A 20,434-nucleotide genomic window follows, 5' to 3' on the forward strand; every position below is an offset into this window, starting at 1 on the left:
AAAATAAATGTTAGTGTGATAAAAGATAGTAATTAGTAATTTAATTTTACATAATTTGTAGCGGAAAAATCAACAATTCTCAACTTTTATAAATAATAATCATAATTTCTAACATTTCTAATAATATATCTAACTAATATATTATCTAACTACTACTATCGTATTTTTTTGTGCTTGAAGGTTGTAAGTTGTATAATTGTTATTGTATTAATTTTGTTTCAATAATTTCATTTCATTAGGTTTCTTATATGTCAAGATTGTTTTGATTTTTGTAGCTATTTGAAGTAAGTGTTATTTTATAGACAGTACGCAGTTCTGTCTCAAACAAAAAAAGGAAAAGAAAATAGTCTATGTTCATAAATCAGTATGTATATACTTGAAAGTTATAAATATTTATTTTAAACAATTATTATTTATTATTATTTTATATTTGTCGCTTTCATACTATGTTGAAATTCTGAATTTACTGCAGCAATGGTCCGTAGGTAGTAAAATATTTCTGAAAACAAATCAAAAAAGATAGTTTAATAATCTGTATGTACCACATTGTTGATTTTTTTGTTTTCAAATGTTCTTTTAAAACTTTAAAATGTGCAATTTTCCTTAAGTGTACCTACATTATGAATAGTCTAAAACGTAAACACGTTTTGAAGGAGTATATAAAAACAAGGAAACATTATTAAACGGAATTAAGGATAACGTAAAGCCAAATTAATGAATTTGACAAACGGACGGTTGTATAAATGTAAGCCAAGGGATGCCGAAAGTAATGAGAACCGTCAAGGGTACATTACCGTGTTCGTTTAAACAAATGTTGTTTGTATAATAGATGTCAGAGAATATTTTATTCGTTACGGCATAATAAAGATAACTTTATATTAATTTAGTATTGAAGCCGGTAAGAAGTTTTTTCTTGTGCCTTTGTACGCATTACCAAAATATAAGTGAGAATATGCGCGTGTGTAGATTAAACGACATTTTACATAATTGTGACGTAAGACATCAAAATGTACTCTATACCTATTACCTGTATACTATATGGTATAATATATATATATATATATATAAAATACATATATATTATGCACTTCATAATATACGTAGGTACACTCGTTGTGCTTGTACCTTCATAACTATCGTTCGAGTTTATGAATTATTCCGTTTCACGAATTCACGAATTCACGATATAATAAGAGTATAAGACGTGTATTCATTTTATAAATTGTTAAAACAATATAGCATAATACGCCAGACAAATAATATGATGATAATAATTTATATATGGCCTGTATAAACACATAATGCATATAAGATGTGTGTGGAGAAGTTCGCTTTGTCATATCATATCATCATCATACGTTATTTTTATGATATACACATTAATATACTATAATTATTTACTAATTACCTACTTTACGATATTAAGCAATAAATACCAAGCATGGAAATATATAGATACTATAGCTTAATACATATATTATTATTATGTTTAATATTGCCTATTGGATCAAGTTATTAGATAAATGTTATACCCATGAGTTATAACACGGTAATCATCAGTACACACACAATATAGTACATACATAATATTATATATCCTAGATTCTAGAACATGCATAATATAATTTGATATATTTATCAAAAATCATAAAATCTACCAGCTTCTCAAAATTTCATGACATAATGTTGATACACAGGTATACTATAAGGTATAATATTTAATATGTATTATAAATTAAAATAATACTTTTACATGGTTAATATAACAAAACATACAAATTTATTTTTATCAAAATAATAATAAGTGTAATATTTGGAGGTACCTAACTGGTAAAAAAAATATATTTATATTAGCGGGATCTTCACACACACAGGAAAATGTGATTTGATGTACCACATATACGCACATATATAACCTATAAATAACATAATTTTGAATAACCGAAAACGACCAGTCGACGTTGATTCAATGAATTCTGGGAGCCTTAGCCGTTCGCATATAATACGCAATATAAGAAAAAACAACATATTGTAATACACGTGTATGCAAACGTACATCACATATAGCTAGTTATTCGAGACTCCAGTACCCGAGAAATAATAATTCGTATACATATTGTTTATTCGCATGTAGACCTTTGTCGAGAGTGTGACGGTTAATTTACCTCGACGTGCAGGCAATAATATAAAAGTGAGACTCGCACTGCGCGTCAGAGGTCTCCCCAGAGCGTTCATTATTGTTGTTATAATAATAAAAGCGCGTACGTGTCCCCGCTTGTACCTAGTACGTGTATATAGTGCACACACACACACACACACACACACACACACACACACACACACAAACACGCACGCACATCTAACCGGGTGCCGTCGTGTCGTTTTGTCTTTTAAGAGACAAATTGACGCGGAGATGAAGACGAAGACGACTAGGGCCGGGGAGGTAGCCGGAGGCAAGAAAGTCACGAGGTTAAGTATATATGCATATATAATATATATACATATATATTATTCGCATTTTGAATATACTCGCGCCGTATAACAACACAATTTACTTTCGTGAGAGAGAAAAAATACGTAAGTATATTATATACGTTTTCGTCCTGAGAGACGTGAGGCAGACGGAGGATCGCACGAGCGGCGGGTGCGCGAGAGGGGCGAAAAAACAACTCCCGCTCGTTATCAAAATGTCAGTTTCGATCCGCAAATTTGATAGTGCATGTGTATGTGTTTACTATATACAATATACATGATAAACATGTCTATATTATATTACGTGAGTATATCATGAGTGTGTGTGAAGTGAGAGATAAAAAAAAGTACATTGCGCACGGGTGCGAGGTGAACACACATTATATTATATTTTGTAAACGGCTATAATAACACGAGTAGGTATATTATAATATAATGGTAATAATAATATTACACGTGGCAAGAGGTGTTTGGCAATGTTCTGTGCGGACCGAAAAGCCGAGAAAATATATTATTATTTTCATTTTGTATTTTACGTATAGTCACACCTATTATTCGACGGTTATCAAAGTCAAAATACGATATCGTTGTCTTCCGTGATACACTAATAATAATTTCAACATGCGTAATATTATGAGGAAAATAATATTATTATTATTATTATTCTACTCGAAGTCATTTGAAACCTAAAATGTAATATAACGAGGAAGAGAAGGAAAAAAAAACGCACTCAAGATTGACGAAACACGACTGTTTTTGTTTTGCTAATATTATAATCAGTCAACGTAAAGGATTTTTATGATAAATTAAATTTTCTCAAAAATATTTATTTATTCTACCGTGGTTAAAGTTATTTTTACATGTACCGGACATCTGGTCATAACGATTATTGCGCGAAGTCTACTTATTTCGCTTGTTTCGCCGCCAAGTCACAAGTCGCAATAGTACAGCTTGTGTTAACGTTGTACCTATTACAGTATTACCTACTCACAAAAATAATAATATGTTATTTAATGATAAAATGAATGAATGATTTAATAATAGTAATATGTTCGCAATATCTATTATATAGCTTCGCGCATTTAAAATGTTTTGTTTTAAATATTTAAGGATATTGTATAATTTTGTAAACATAAATGTAGTTGTTAACAATAATTGTATATAATTGTACACAACAAGCCTTCAATTATTGCCCTTATAATTTTACTTATACTTGCCAATTTCGTCATGATTATATTGACCTATATAATATGATAATCAACATTTTTCGAGATTATTTATTTAATAATATCCAGGGAATTTCGGATTTCCCATGCCAGAAAATCTTATAAAAATCTGAGTAATGTATAGTATACCTATGCACCCTGGTTCATAAAACTGATAAGTGCATTAATATAAAACTAAAATCGTTCGTCACGAGATCAGTGAAATTTGCAGTTAACTTGTTAAAATGTCTATGTTAATGTAACTTCTTTTGGCCACATAGTTTACCTATTAAATGCATATTTTATATTCTGTATTAGAATATACAATATTTTTAATAATAAGTAATATAGTGGCGTCATATACTCCCCGATGAGGACAAAAATCTACGTACAAAACCGTGCATAGTACGCACCTACTACCTACTTACTGCAGTAAGAATAATAATAATAAGCCATGGCTTCTACCTATCATAAATCCGTACACGTTTGTTTGACTATATATTAGTGAATGTATGTATAAATGTTTTTAACTATTCGGACTAAGATAATATAATATTATATATTTATGTATATACTTTTTATTGTTATTCTTGCCGATCGGGGCACACGCATATTTTATATAGGTACCTAATGAATTATTATTATTATTATTATTCACCCGAGCTGGAGGGACACGATATTATTATATTGTCCGATTGCTAGCCGACAATCGCGTGTCGAATGTCCATTAAAAAGTGTTCAATATCAATTTGCGCCCATGTTTATGACTGTTGTTTTTAACCCTTTGCCCCCCGGAAGCGGAACTGGACGCCATAAATCTCCGAGCACAACCCCATCATCCCCCATCACATAGTGCCCCATTGTGCGACGCGCGCGGGACAAGATTTCCAGCCGGTGCGCTGCGCCAGCCGAGAAACCAGTTGGCCACGCTGACCACTGACCCTGATCGATAAATTTGCCATTTTTCTCCCTCGCGGCCTATGCTATACACACATGCACAGATAATGCTACCCGTCCGGGTTGACCACCCAATTACCGGAGACGCCTCTGACAAACGGCTCGTGCGCCCTCCCACCCTTCGCCGCCACGTGACCACCCCAATCGGCGGCGGCAGCGTGCCCATCATCGATCGCCGAACAACCGATTTTTAATTTTCATTTTAACGAAAACCCGCCAAACCGGTCATCCTCGATCGAGTGCGTATTATACTCGTACACGTCGAGTAACTCTTGTACACACGGGACGGCTATAACTGCAGCTATAATATACTATATGCATTATACAATATAATATAATATTATGTACACCACATGTAGATGAGGTGAGCATACGCACGCGGTGGTTATTCGCGTGTAGTACAATCGTGTTTATATTGTCGTAACGACAATGCCCCGTCGTATGTATAATAATGTATACCGATAATAATATATGTTTCCGGGTTCAATATACCGACGACGGTAAATCGGTTTTTAATCGTTTAAGGGTCGGCCGGACGTTTTTTACGATTAGTTTTTATTTCATTCGCGCTGTTGCAAAACTGTCTACATAGAAAAACACCGGTTGATAATTATTTTATGTAGTAAAATACATATTTTGATTTTCTATAATGTGTGATATGTATAATGGCACTAGCTGTAGGGTATTAATACATTTTCAAAATGCCTATACTAGAGTATTTTGAATTTAAACAGCCACTTTTTTTCCTGCTAATAGTGTTCTCACTTTAAATTCGGTTTTCATAATTATTTTACATTTACACTAACTTCAACGCAACGTTTATATAATTTCACATATATGTTATAGACTTACAGTTTCATTTAGCTGATTTTAAAAGAAAATATTTTTATTTTCACTCTTATGAGTTATGAGAATTTATAATTTTTGATTATTACGTTCACTCGGTGTTTTGGTGGAAACTTGTACAATAATGTTGAATTATTTTTATAGTATTTAGAAATAGATTTAATTTAAATTTGAATAAAATAACAAACTTACTTTTTTACAATGGTATTTAACATATTGTATATATTATTATATAGTAATTTCAGTTTGATTAAGTGTAAGATGGATTGTAGAACAAAAAATAAAATTTTTTACATTTTAAGGTAATGTATTGGAGTTAGAGGAATTATCTAAAGACAATTTCATTGTATGTTAGGTGCCTGCAATATGCGATTATCACTTGTCTTATCTGTTATAATGTCTACTTTTGTACATTTTTTTTTATGCACATCATAATATTATTTTTAAGCATACTAATTTTAACTTAATACATTATGTATAAAAAATAATTGAAAAAGTTTAAACTATGTTGACCTTACTGTACTTACAAATTCATATTATAGTTATGTAATTTTTAAAAAACTTAAGTAAAATAATGAATTCGAATTAATCTAGGTAGGTACAATAATTTGAATAACATTTAATATGGTAGTTTAAAATATTTAAAAGTACCTGACACTTTATGTTATAGCTAAATATATTAAATTTTTTTTTAGCAAATAAAAGTGTATATTGTATTATATTATTTTATTATATTGTATTTTCTTTTACAGTTTTGTCCATATCAATAACGTGAAATCTAAAAAATAATTACAAAAACTCATTATGTAAATATAATTAATGATTAAAATAACATTTAACCCTCCAACATAATAATATTGTGCCTGGTTGTAATATAAATAATTACAATAAATATTAAATTGCATTTAAAAATTGTTTTATTATACCTACATCATTGTGACTTTTTTGTCATAAAATACTTTTTAATCGAACCAATTTAGTTTGTAAATGGTAATATTTAAGGTTCATAATTTTTTAAAATTATTACACATACATTAATTTCAAACTTCAAAGCAGAAGATTCCTTATGGAAATGTCAATGTACAAAAACGAATATCGAACTAATAATGGTAAAGTTTTTTCATAATTTTATAAACATTGAAAGTTTAGGTGAGAATACCGCTTCACATATTTTAAGTTAACTTTAAATGCTTATAAATAATAAAAAGTACTACCCATTACTTCAGGACTTCAAAATTTGATTTTTATTCATAGTTTTTAAAAACCTTTTCCGTTTCATAATATTATATAAAGAGTATGGAATATCATTTAAGAAAAACCTTAGATGTCAATCTTTTGTATAGTAGATACATAGGCGCAATTTGGGGGGGGTCTAGGGGGGCTTAGCCCCTCCTAGTTTTATTGAAGCCCCCTAAGTTTTTAAATATATTCATTCTTAAATCCACCTAACAAAAAAAAATATGCGGGTCTGTATTGATTTTATAAATTTAGCCCCCCCAAATCAATTGTCCAAATTGCGCCTATGAGTAGATATTGAGTCTACTTTATTAGTGTACTTATTAAGTCCGTCACTGTCATTCATTAATATATCAGTGACCAGTGTAGGTATACAAAAAATGATTTGGTTTTAATCTTATATTTCTATTTCTATTAGTAATTTATTTTCTATTACTAATAATAGGCAGGTTGAATTTATTTTTCTAAAAACGAATCACATATACTATATATACACATATTTATGGCAATTATTATAATATCTTAATATTATTTCATAAAATAGTACTATAGCTATTAGTAACAATAATATGTACCGTATAACAGTGTGCAGCTAGGTTCGTAGTATAAATGGTTAGGTATCTTATAATCAATCTAAATATTTTTAATATTTCTTTGGTGTTACAGTGGTAAGAATATATGCAATGGCGAAAAGTTTTAACTCAATGCAAAAAATATCTTTCAAATTATAAGTAATAAATAATATTGGTACAACAATTTCCAATTTCAAAACATTTAATGAAATGTCTCAACAAAAAGAAAATTATCCACATTTATCTTCAATATTTTTAAAACACTGTTAAAAACAACTTATCAGGAATCTTTTATTAAATTTACAAGCTTTTTGATAGAGCTTAAATAGTTTTATCAACATTTATAAAAAAATCTTAAATGTCTAGAAATAACTGAAAATGAGTCTTAATATTTTAAAACTTCATAGTGTAAATACTAAGAATAGAATATAAAAATTTAAGTAATAGTTGAATGTTTCAAGTTTTTACGATTAATATGTTTTCATTTAAACAAAATAACAACAGTTGTTATATTTTAAATTTTATCATATTATTTTACACGTGAATATCTAATTTCGTATTAATTTGAATTTGAAATGAATGTGGTTACACAAAACTCAGTATTTTTAATTCCAGCAAGCACGATTTATGTGGAACTTTGTATTAAATGTTTAAGCTTTTTGACCGATCGCAAGCATTTTTTTTTATCAACATTTATAGAAAAAAAATCTAAAAACAAGTCTAAAATGTTTTCTACTATCTATAAAAGTGTCTTCAGACAAGAAAAAACCCACTTCATTGTAAAACCTACACTTCGCTAAACTCAATAAACTAGTAAAAATACTATACAAATATAGTACTAAAACAAGTAGGTACTAACGGTAAAAAACTTACCTGCTTTATAATAATGTATAATACAAAAACAGACTAACGCAATGAGTGTTCTGTTATAGATTTAGCTGCTATAACGCAATCGAAAACTTTACAATAATACTTTTAACCGCAGACTGTATACAATAATAATAGTACATGGAAGAAAAACACTTAAGTGGCGATATTCATAAAAAAAAGTTTTAAAGGTTTATAAAAATAAATTTTTTTAATTTTACTACTGTAAGACAGGGTAGCATAATATTTAATATTTTCATTTAAAAAAAATAACGGTTATCGGTTCGTTTGTGTAAATGTTGACTAATTATTTATGGACGATGATTTAATTATCAAACCGTTTATTTAAATTTGTAAACATTTTTATTTCAGTTTGTCGAAAAAGTCATTGACGTTTAATTACGGTTACAGCACGCTTAATTAAAAAATATATATTCGTAAACAATCGAGTTATTCGCGAGAACTGCACGCGGTATGGTCATCATATTCCTATACAATAATATTAAAATATGATATAAAAATATATCCTTTATGTGTGTATAATATTTTTATACGACACTTTTATTATTGGATATTTGACGTTTCGTTTCCAAGATATATAATATTTTTTTCCTTTCGTGCATTACATGACAACAGCAGCAGCAGCATACCCATTTATATATGTTATATATTATTATAGGACTAGCGCGCGTCACGCGTTTTGAGATGCTCACGTGTATATACACTTTTGAAGCTTGGGGGGGGGGAGGGAGGTGGAGGATTTTTTCTTATTTTTATTACACGTCGTGTGCGCGCTCTCCGGGAGCTCTGCAAGACGTGTAATCAGCTAAAGATAAAAAAATACCGTTTTTTTTTACGGTCCTTTTTTCGGTCCTTGTTACTTTTGCGCTATAGACGCGGCGGCCTGCGCGGAGGAGACGGTAAAACCAATTTCCTAGAATTCGAACGCCCGCCCGCCGAAGAGAGCCCACGTATGTGCGTATGTGTGTAGGTCTTGTGTACACAGGCGAGCATATACATACATTATACATACTCACACGCACACACACAGACACTGTTATATGGTATATACGATGTACATGTTATGGAGCAGGAAGCCGATTGGCGGGAACGTGGGGCCCAATAGGCTGAGAGGGATGATATATGGGCGGCGGACACCACCCGCCGGCCCAGGCTTTAGAGCCGTGGCGAGGGCCGACGAGGGGGTTGAGGGTGGTTTCACCCACGGCGCACACGGTAAATAACAAATGCCCCCGGGGGTGGTGTGTGTGGCGGGGGTGTGCCGATTGTGTGTGTGTGAGTGTGTGTGAGTGTGTGTATACGTTATCGTGTGTGTGCTCTTTTAGAAAGCATCCCTCCGGTCGTTTTATTGATTTATGTGTGTGTATATGCGTGTGCGAGTGTGTGCACATTCGTGCTGATGTACAGTACACACATATGCGTGTGTGGGTGTGTGTGTGTGGGTGCGTGTGTAGGTCTTCTTTGCTGGCCCAGGGACGTGTGTACGTTCGCGCATGCTCACGTAGGTGTGTGGGTGTGTGTGTGTAAAGGTTTCTTCCGCGAGGGATGCGAAATGCTATTTCCATCCCTTTCCGCTGCCACCCTCGCCACTCGCCGCCACTCTCGTCCGCACCCGGACACCATTAGTTTGCATACACTCCTTTGAATGTTGCCTAAACCGCCACCACCCTTTCGGAAAAGATAAAAAAAAGAACTTTTCTCTCTTCGGGCTGTTCCCGGGCAAAAGTTCTCTCCCTCGGCTTTTCCTGTCACTGGACTAATCGCATTTTGGGCTTCTCACTACGAACGTTCACGTTGCATAACCTTCTTATCATTGACAGAATGACACGAATGATAAAAGACATTTTTCCCATCTGCCACTCTCCGAATAACTACTGAAGTAGTTTACGTACCTATATATATAATAGTATTACTTGAGTTTGGAAGTTCTAGTTAAAATCGATCAAATAGGTATGCAAAAAGAAAATTACCAAAACTAAAAAATGTATACCTACCTAAGTACCTAACTATTATTAATTAGGTATCATAGAATCATATAATATTTTATTAGTATTTTATAAAGTTATTTTTAATAAAAATATGATACATTGATACTGTCAAGAAATTAAGGAAAACTGATTCGGCAAAAATAATAAATTCTTGGTGTAGGTATACTGCCAGAATAAAAACATGTTGTTATCAAAAAGTTTTGCTATAGTGTATTTATTATATTCACTACTTTGCACAAATCTTTAGGAAAAAAACCTACGTTAAAAAATATTAAATATAAAATACACAAGTAATAAAAAAAAAAACATATGTTTTTATAAAAAAGAATAATATTATTATTTGTTATTTATCGTATGGCAGGTATAAAATATTAATTGAAATATAAAAAATTAGGAAATAGGCGCCGCTTTTATAAAATATGCAAAAATATGCATTTTAAATATTCGTTCTTAAAGTCGTTATTCTATATGAAAAGTTTCTAGCTTAGTCTGATATAAATCGAGAGCATAATATGTATAGAAAAATATGAACCTCCTACAATTTACGATCTTCTAATTATTACCTATAGGTATTAATGTATTATAATATTATACGAAAAAGCAGAAATTTATGTTTATTTGTTATGAGTAGTATGACTATATTATGCTTCATAATGGAAAAATAAGATAATTCTAATAGATATTTTTTTTATTAAGGTAATTGATTGATTTTATCAATGGCATTAAACCATTTGTAGGTAATAAGAAAATGTATTGTTAAAAAATAATTTTACATAAATTAAGTATACAGATACGAATAGTTTATAACAGTTATTAGTTTATCAATATTATTGTATTAATAATACTATGTTAAAGAGGTATTCAAATTATGTGCAGGAAACAAACATTAAGTTTTTTTCATGACGTCACCTGTTAAAAATAAATAGGTAGCTTAATCAAAATTTGACAAACGAATGCGTAAAAAAATATTTTAAAACAATGTATGGGTGGTCTATAATAAAATGAATAAACACGGTGTTTTAAATAAAATTATTAAACTGAATATGGAAATTGTGAATAGTTATTTTTCTATAATTTTTTCGTGTTAAATACAAATTACAATAAAATATGGTTTACTTGGATTTAAATTATTATTCATGTCAATAAATATGTTAATGAAAATATGTTCTAAATATGTTCAATTGTATTCGGAATTGTGTTTATAATTTTAATTTGTCATAACACTCATAACTCATAAATTTGTTTATTTTAGCTTTCAACATAATAATATAAAAACCGTTAAAGGAAGTATAATAATATAGTTTCATTCTATTAATTTTGAATTTAAAAAAACGTATTTATTATTTACTTTGTAGTTATTAAAAACATTTCTTAAATATTTAATATGACCACCATTGTTATACAAATTGTCGACAAATTAAAAGTTAAATAAGAAACAAAATGAAAATTGAATTAAAATTATAATTTATAATGCTTCAAAATATTCATGATTAAAATTTAAGTTAACCTAATTTTCTTAAAAAGTATGTTGAAGAACGGTTATTTATTGATTATAATATTAAGTCCGTTCTAAAACCACTGTAATTGTATTAAAGTACAATATATTTAATATAATATATAGCATATTATTTAATTATTAAATACGAATTACAATATAATATAATTATACATATTTTATAATATAATGTGGTGTACCAGGGTTGCAGTGTAATCTTACTATTATTTTTGGCAACAATAATAATATGTTAAATTATTATCTACAAACTCAAAATCAATTATTAATTATTATAAGTTTTTAAAAAAATGGTCATACATTTTTATATCTCTGTGATTTCAAAATATGTAAATTGATGTAGTAATGTGAAAAAATTTTGTACAAATGTACAAGGCAACATAAATCGTTCAGATCGTACGTTATAGGTGCCTATACCATACTTAACATTGAAGTCTTAGAAATATGTTTCTCTATACACCTAATTATTATTATATTATAGGTACAGGTATTTTGTTTTATTAAATAATTTGAAACGTGATAGGTAGTTACGGTATACGAGTACTAGTAAATTATATTATATACAACTGTGAAAACGTCATATGGTCAGAATTTTCGAAACTGATGAATGGGGTTAAAATGCTTGGGTACGGAGAGTGAAATTTGAGAAAGAGTGATGGAGACGCATATATATAGGAAAGCGACTCAAGGGAATGGAATGCGCGAAATGGAAAACAAACAGGAACGATCGCATGTTGGTACAAAAGAACACTTCAACGTCTTTAATGTTTTCTCAATGTAAACGACTTTCGGGCCGCGTGCCACTCGGGTTTCCTTGAAGTTAAAATCAAAGGTTTAAAAATACAAAATAAGTAAAGCAAAGGGGAACTACAGTGATTTCGTGCTTTTAGAAAGCTCTGCAAATTATGTAGTTGGAAGTACGCGTTGGGTACTTAAGCTGGAAAAAAAACCGTTTCTGAACCTTATTATTTATTTGAGATCCATTTGTTTTATTATTTGAATGTCTAAAGTTCTAGTATTATACGTAAACGCAAATAACGTTAATTTTATAGAAATCGATGATAATTTTGTTATTCAAGAAAAATACTGCAGACTTACAAATTAATTATCATTAAAATTATATATTATATTTATTGTACAATATACATTATACATAAATACATTAAAATACATTTTATACAATAATATTATGATTTGCAAATAATTATAATAATATGTAAGATTCTTGTTTACTAAAATATTTAAATAATAAACAACTTTAAAATAATTATAATAAAAAGGATTTTTTTTTAATAGTTTTACAGGAACTAAAACTATGAATTATTGCTTCTTGAATTATTTTTACACTATTAGAAACTATAATAATATTACAGCTTCATTAAATAATTAAATAACTTAAATTAATTAATTTCTTAAATGTTTATGTTCATTAGTAATTACTTTTTTATAAAGCCTAAATGTTTTGTTCAGTTTATTATTACTCTATATAAAAGTAAAACATTATATTATTTGTATTACGTTGTAACTTATAAGTGTGTAATACTTAATTATGTATGTACAAACATTAAATTACATGACAAAATAAATTGTATTCTAAAATGGTCATAAATATTCAAGCTATTTTTTGTGAATTGAGTCAGTATTTCAAAAGTTTTAATGTTAGTCTTAGGTTTAGCATTTAAGTACTGAAAACGGTAGATATATATTATGAACTAAACTAAAAAGTAAAAACTTAATATATGGGAAGAAATGTTTAAAAACGGGGTATTTAATAACAATATGTTCTGAATGATAATATAAAAACTGTTCGATTTCAGTGATATCCAAATTAAAAAAAAGTCATATAATAATTAAAAACGCTTCTGGTCTCAAAATAATATTTTAAAACATTTTATGATTGGAATTATTATCCTAGAATATTGGTGATTTGAATAAATTAAATTAATTTTGAGTTTAAAGTCGTATACAAAAAATAAAAATCTATTTTATTATTGTCTATAGAAAGTATATTTTAATTCACGAAATACGAATGTTACAAGACATTCAGTCTTGTGTCGCAGCTCACATAATATATAGGAACCGTTTTCATAATATTCCGTTTGATTTACAATATTATTATAGGTATCTATATTCGATTAATGATACAATTTTCAACACTCTTGTAATAATAGCTTCGTGACGGATTATTATTATAATAATATACAAAAACGACATTGGATTGTTCACCTGCAGTTGTTTGAACAAAATAAATAACAAAATATAAATCCGATAATTATTATACGTATAATGGAAAACAACGATCGTGTTGTAAAAAGAAAGAAAAAAAATCGATGATTATAATTATTGTATATTATTCTGATTCGCTACGATATTGTAATTTGTAACAATAACGATTTAGCTACAACGCTGTAGTAGCTATACATGATATTATTCAATTAAGGTTTGCGCTATTACTCGTCGGAATTAAAATTACCATATCGTAAAAATAAAATAAAATCCTTGTGCCGTATTGTTAATGGCCTTTAAATAATAACGAAAATACTTTAACCATCTGAATACCAAACATGGGGCTTAGGTACCTTCAAACTTAGGCACGACGTCACGTATGCTGCTGTTAATAACAATGACGAATATTATCCGAATGCAGATGAAAACGGATCCTTCGTTGGCACGCAAGTGCAATGTGATTGTGTGTGCGTGCGTGCGTGCGAGCGCCAATTAAATTTTCGGTTCACAGACTCCGGAATTGTAATTACAATAACAAATGCGTGGACCTAAGATAAACATCGATATTATACGCGATTTTGTAGAGAGTTCCTATCTACCAACTACATATTATACATATTTAGGTTAGGTACTCGTCTTGCACCCTCCGCGGCGCAACCAGACCGAAAAAACACCCGATACAATACCTAATCCCCCGTTAATCCGAACGGTCTACATCACACCAGATATTATGGTATATACCTATACAGCGGTAACAAACAAAAAAAAAAAGGTGTTCTCTCTTTTACGCGGCACGGCCAAGTACCCGGCACAATGGTACACTGCGTGATTTATTTCGCCATGGCCCCCAAAAAATCACGTTTTATCTGCTCATCGACCGCAAACATCCTCATCAAATTTTCATCTTTAACCCTTACAATAAAATAATAATATATAACAGTAGTGTACATACACGCCGAGTCAAATGCCTACGGGTCCTTTTGTTCGGGGATAGAATATTATATGAAAAATAATAAATATAAATATCTTTTTGGATTTCACGACAAACAGAGCTATTGAATTATTTTATTCAGGATTTAACGACGTGCGCACAACATATATACGTATAATACGTCATTTGAGTGTAAATTGTAAGCCAATATGTGTGAATATAACTATAGTAAGTAATAACATTGTGAAGTGTCAAAAATGTTTTAACTTTAGGGCTGGCTAGTGTAGTTGTAGATAGGTGTAGCCGTGTTGGGTGTAACCGTGTAGGTACTAAGTATGGGCACATAAAAGTTTTATACTTATAATATTTTAATATTCAGTTTTAATTCGACGTAACATGATTTTCAACCAAAACACATATTTTATAATGGTGTAGGGGCCGATTGTTAGACTAATACGGAAACAATAACAAAAAACAAACAATACCAAATAGGAAGTAGGTACGTCATATCATCACTGTATGGCTTCTTCCATCAAGCAATAATTCATAGTATTATTTATACTTATCTAATATTATACATATTGTGTCGTTGGGACACACGTATTACAGTACCAATAATATATTATTATTTTTTTCTTTTTAAAGAATACATTTACAAGATAAATTGTACGCAGTAAATTTGATTCAATGCATTAAACATAACTTCTGTGTATGTGCGTGGGGCAACAAGTGACCACTGAATGTTTCCGATTTCAAAACCATTGTTTCAATATATTTTCTAAATTATTTTTATAACAGCAATTTATATAGGTATGCCTTAGAAATAAGAAGATTAATTTAATTTTTGTTCTATCGTCTAAAATATGCAAGCGCAACAAGCGCGAGTATACAATATTATAAATAGCCTGCTTAGTATTGTTACCTTATACATTATATATATTTCAAGGATAACAGTATGGTTATAACTTATAAAATAGAAATTATATGCATTCAATATACATTTCTTTATTTTTGATCAATTTTGGGTGCAAATTATAGCAAGAAAAAAGAAAATATATTGATTCCATCACATCTCGACAACAGCGCGTCGTAGCGTCATAACTAAACTAAATTGGAATATTCGTATGTATATTATATGACGTGACGTAATATTGTACGTAACATACGTGTACGTACTATACACAACAATATTATAATATTGAGGTTCTTAAAAGGAACTTGGGGCTATCAGTTGGGAAATTCTACCGCTGCCAGTGAAAGTGAAGGGTGTGTGTGAGTGTAGTATTATGTGGATGGGAAGTTTCTCGTCGAAAATTTTACCGTTATAATGGTCGTAAGAATAGATAGATAGAACGCGCACAGATATAGGTGGATAGACAAGTGAGGGAGAGGAGAAAACAGAGAAAGACAAAGAGAGAGAGAGACAGAGAGACAGAGATAGAGGGAGAAACAAGAGACAATGATGAATTGTCGTGTTGCCGCCGCGTGAAAACAGACTACCCAGCGGCCGGGATTCGGGACATAATCGAGCTTTCTCGTCCTCCCTACCTCTACATCAGCACCCCCTCCCCTAGCTGACTTAGAGGTCCCTCCAGCGACACAGCTGGCAGCTTTCGATAAGAGAACGCACATATACACACACGCACACGAGCGCACCATCTGGGGACTCAGTTCGACGGCAAGAAGAACGCTCCGCTTGTCAAAGTCGAAAGCCGCACATGAATAATTCACCTACCAAAACTATTGTTTTCGCGCGCGTTTCACAGACGTTGCCGCGGGTGGTTGCTGGGGGGAGGGGGTTGATGGACGTACGAGAGACAAGACGCTCGGCGATAGTTGTATATCATATTATACGTCCCTTCTCCGCCACCGCCGCCATGCACTCCGTACTTAGATCTAAGGTATGTGTGTATATAAATCCAAAATATAGTATAATATGTAATATATATATATATAGCCATATAAATAGGCATATAATATGTATTCACATGTAGCGAGTTAGAGCCTGGAAAACAGCGGAAGCGTAAGTGTTGGTCCATCACAGCTTGATTGTAACAAGAACTGTTTCAAACAGTAAAGTTTAAACAAGTTCACCCGTTGCAAGGTAGGTATATTATTATTAAAGTTGTTGTTATTATTTTTGTATTATTTAATGTCTAAAACGCTCGTAATATTATATTAATAACGTTGTATTCTTATAGTGTTTTAGTCGATCCTACACCACAAACTGTGTAAAATTCAGATATATTATATTAAAATAATATTTATTATAATGATTTAAGCAACGAATTCAAAAGAATAAAATTTAAAGTTTGGTTATAGAGATGACAAAAAAAAAAACTTTAATTGTAATAACTTGGTAAAAAAATCTAATTTTACACCAAGTACATTTTTTTCCATCGGGTGCAATGACAGACAATATCGACTGACAAACGCATTTACGAAGTTTTACTGAGCAAAGTTTTCAAAAAACACTTGTCATTCAGTATTTCACTTTGCAGGTATCTATCTAACTTTATTATAGGTAATATTAAAACGGTAATATTATAGTGTAACATAATATTTTATATTTATATGCTATTATCACGTTTTTAACGAGATTTATTTACACACGGTATTTAATGAATAATTGAAAAATAATCATTATTATTCGTAAAATGCGTTATTTATTCTAAACGTGGGTTAGTCGCGCCTGCTGTACAACAATGTATCTACATTGTTATTATCATTATATTACCATCATGTGGTTATTTCGGAATAATTAATCTATATACTTGATAAATTAACTAAACATTGAAACAATTATCGGAGAAATACTATATTTTTATATTATGATATGACGTAATCACTGCGAGGGTTTTATGTTGTAAGCCGGGACATTAAAATTAAAAAACGTCAGCGCGGTTGTAATTTAAATAAATTATTGTACACACTGGCTGTTTTAGGTAAGTATGTACCTATGTATAAGTATAGAACACCTACGTCGATCGAGTTTTCGTTTGGGATAGTAATAAAATACCACCGTTAATGTATATGGTATATACATTCCATAGCTTCTGTATAGGCTAATATATAACATGACAACATTAAAAGCTCTTCGTCGTTGGACTTGAACCAAAAACGACACTGCCGTTAATTTATCAGGTCGTACATAATTGCGCTCAACTACATATAGACGCCACATAATATATTATATAGCTAATATTATCCATTACATATATACGGGTATTTTCCGGCGATTACGGGAAACTCGGTTACCGCGAAGGCGCGAACAGCATTTACGTTCGGTATGTGCGTATACGTATGCACGTATACGTAGTTACACACACGCCGAAGGTGAAAATATAATAATATATTCACCGGGAGCATATATATATACGTGGGGGCGGGGGACACTTTTGTGGTTGAAAATCAATAGCCAAATTTGGACAGCAAAGGGGTCGGTGGTGTCGGTGATGGCGAAGAAGGGCGGTGGACGGTATAGAGTGGAATGGTTGTGTGCTGCAGACAAAGTCCGCGCGCACGGTGGGCAACCCTTGCGGGTGTGGATAGTGGGGAGGTTTCGTCGTCGTCGTCGTCGTAGTCGAGTCGGAAGACGCGTGTGATGGGGTGGGTTTGCGGTGGTTGTTGGGTGGGGGCGGGTAGAGAGAGAGCGGCTTATTGCTTGGATGACGGCCAAAAGTGTGCCTCGGGTGGAGATACGCGCGCGTACATAGCGGATGGCAAAGGCGGGCAGCGGTCGGTTGGGGGTCGGCGAGTAGAGGGTGGCGCTCGCGTTATCGGCAAAAGCCGAATGGTCTACGCACGCACTCGCGCCCGCACACACATACGCTGCGGTGGTGGGCGGGTGAGAGGGAGCCGCTCTTGGGGGTGAAAGCGTTTCTCACCGGTCGAACATACATATATATATATATATATATATATATTTATACGATGGGGCCTTTTCCGCTGGCGCGCGCGTTTCCATGACTACGGCGGCGGCGGCCGGACCCTTTGCCGGAACCGAAGCCATCGGAAAGTTCAATCCCTCGGGCGTGTGTATACATATATAATAATATAATATATATATACACACACATACGACGTACACGTATAACCACAACCCGCACACGCTGTACCACACACGTCGCCCTCAACTTTCTCTGTGTGTTGTATGCATATATATATACATCTTACACTGCACGCGTACCTATATACGTATATATATATATTATACCACCACTACCACCACCGGCCACACGCGCGCTATATATGCCGCCAGGTTAGGGGTAGTCGACGGGTTTTTGGTGCCGGTGGGGTGGTGGAGGAATTCAATTTCCAGACCGCGCGCTATAACGCATGAATAATTCAAGAAAATAATAATGTGCGCGGTGAAATTTTCCGTTATTGTTTCAAAGGACTGCGTTCGTGCAGCAGCGGTGTATGTATATGTATATATGTGTGGGTGTGTGGGTTCGAGAGGTATATATATTTGTATATATATGATGAGTGTGCACCACACGTTACCACCATGGTGTTCCTTTTTATCGTATTGACGCGCGAAAGTAGCTGACGACTGCTAAACGGTTTTACCGTTTTCACTCCAAGCTCGATTGCAATTCTGACGAATTTCGTATAAACAGAATAGTTATATGAATACCACGGTGGTACCTACCACGGTATAGCAGGTATAATAAACATGTATATAATAAGTACGCATTTAGTATACGCGGAAGTTTGGTGGTAGTAACGACCGCTTGGGGACCTGTGATTCGACGAAACGCTCGTTTTTTAAGCAATAATAATATATTCACTTAGTCGATAGTCGAGTATAATATTTGGTCGGTCAGTAGCGTTAATCTGTTAGGTGTTTTGTGACAAGCTCGTATGGTGGAAATAAAAACAGGAAAACTTAATTAAAACACTTCAAAATTCGCGCGTATAGTTGATAATCGCTACCTATAATTATTATTAACTACCTTTATTTATTTTTCTAACAAGATCATATTCTATCGTATAGTTTTACTAGAATTGAGTGTGAAAACGCAAGTGCTAGTCGATTAAAAGATTCTTATTCAAAAAAAGTTTGGGATTTTTTAATTTAGTTTAATATTATTGTGTTTTGCTACACACACTAACTTTGAGACAGTAATTTCCTATATTTTCTTATATATCTGCCTACTTATTGTTATTATACTTAATCATATGTACGAAGTTGCTGATTTCTTTGAAATTACTATGCATCTATCATTTTTGACTTCGGCAATTATATACTTTGCAACTTCAATCTCTGTCGGTCATAATTCATAGCATGCAGCTATGCCTGCAATATAAGTCTTACGGAAAATATTATGTATGTTAACAAAATCCTTAAAAATAATAAAAATATTTAATTTTCACTTTTGGTCAACTATATACCTATATAGGTAACGTTTTTATAAGCTACTCGACTTACGCTAACTTGTTCGAGTGCAATCAAAAATAATATAGCCATAACATGCTATATATTATAGCCTTTTTAAAAACTCAAATGCTGCAATTCCAATTTCCAACTGCACCTTTTTTCATAACTTAAAATAAAATATTTGCGTATAATCAGTGCTGTTTGAACTTACCCTGCA

At 31.8% G+C, this 20,434-nt stretch overlaps 1 long non-coding RNA gene across 1 annotated transcript in view; it reads right to left on the reverse strand.

Moving 5' to 3' along the window:
- Nucleotides 1–349: 349 nt before the first annotated feature.
- Nucleotides 350–20,434, reverse strand: part of LOC132939120 (uncharacterized) — a 55,887-nt gene continuing 35,802 nt past the window's right edge. The window contains exon 3 of the long non-coding RNA XR_009663956.1: nucleotides 350–499. This is a non-coding gene — a long non-coding RNA (uncharacterized LOC132939120). The remainder of the gene's footprint in view (nucleotides 500–20,434) is intronic.

The sequence above is a fragment of the Metopolophium dirhodum genome, chromosome 2 (assembly GCF_019925205.1).
Source record: "Metopolophium dirhodum isolate CAU chromosome 2, ASM1992520v1, whole genome shotgun sequence".
In the NCBI taxonomy this organism is placed as follows: Eukaryota; Metazoa; Arthropoda; class Insecta; order Hemiptera; family Aphididae; genus Metopolophium; species Metopolophium dirhodum.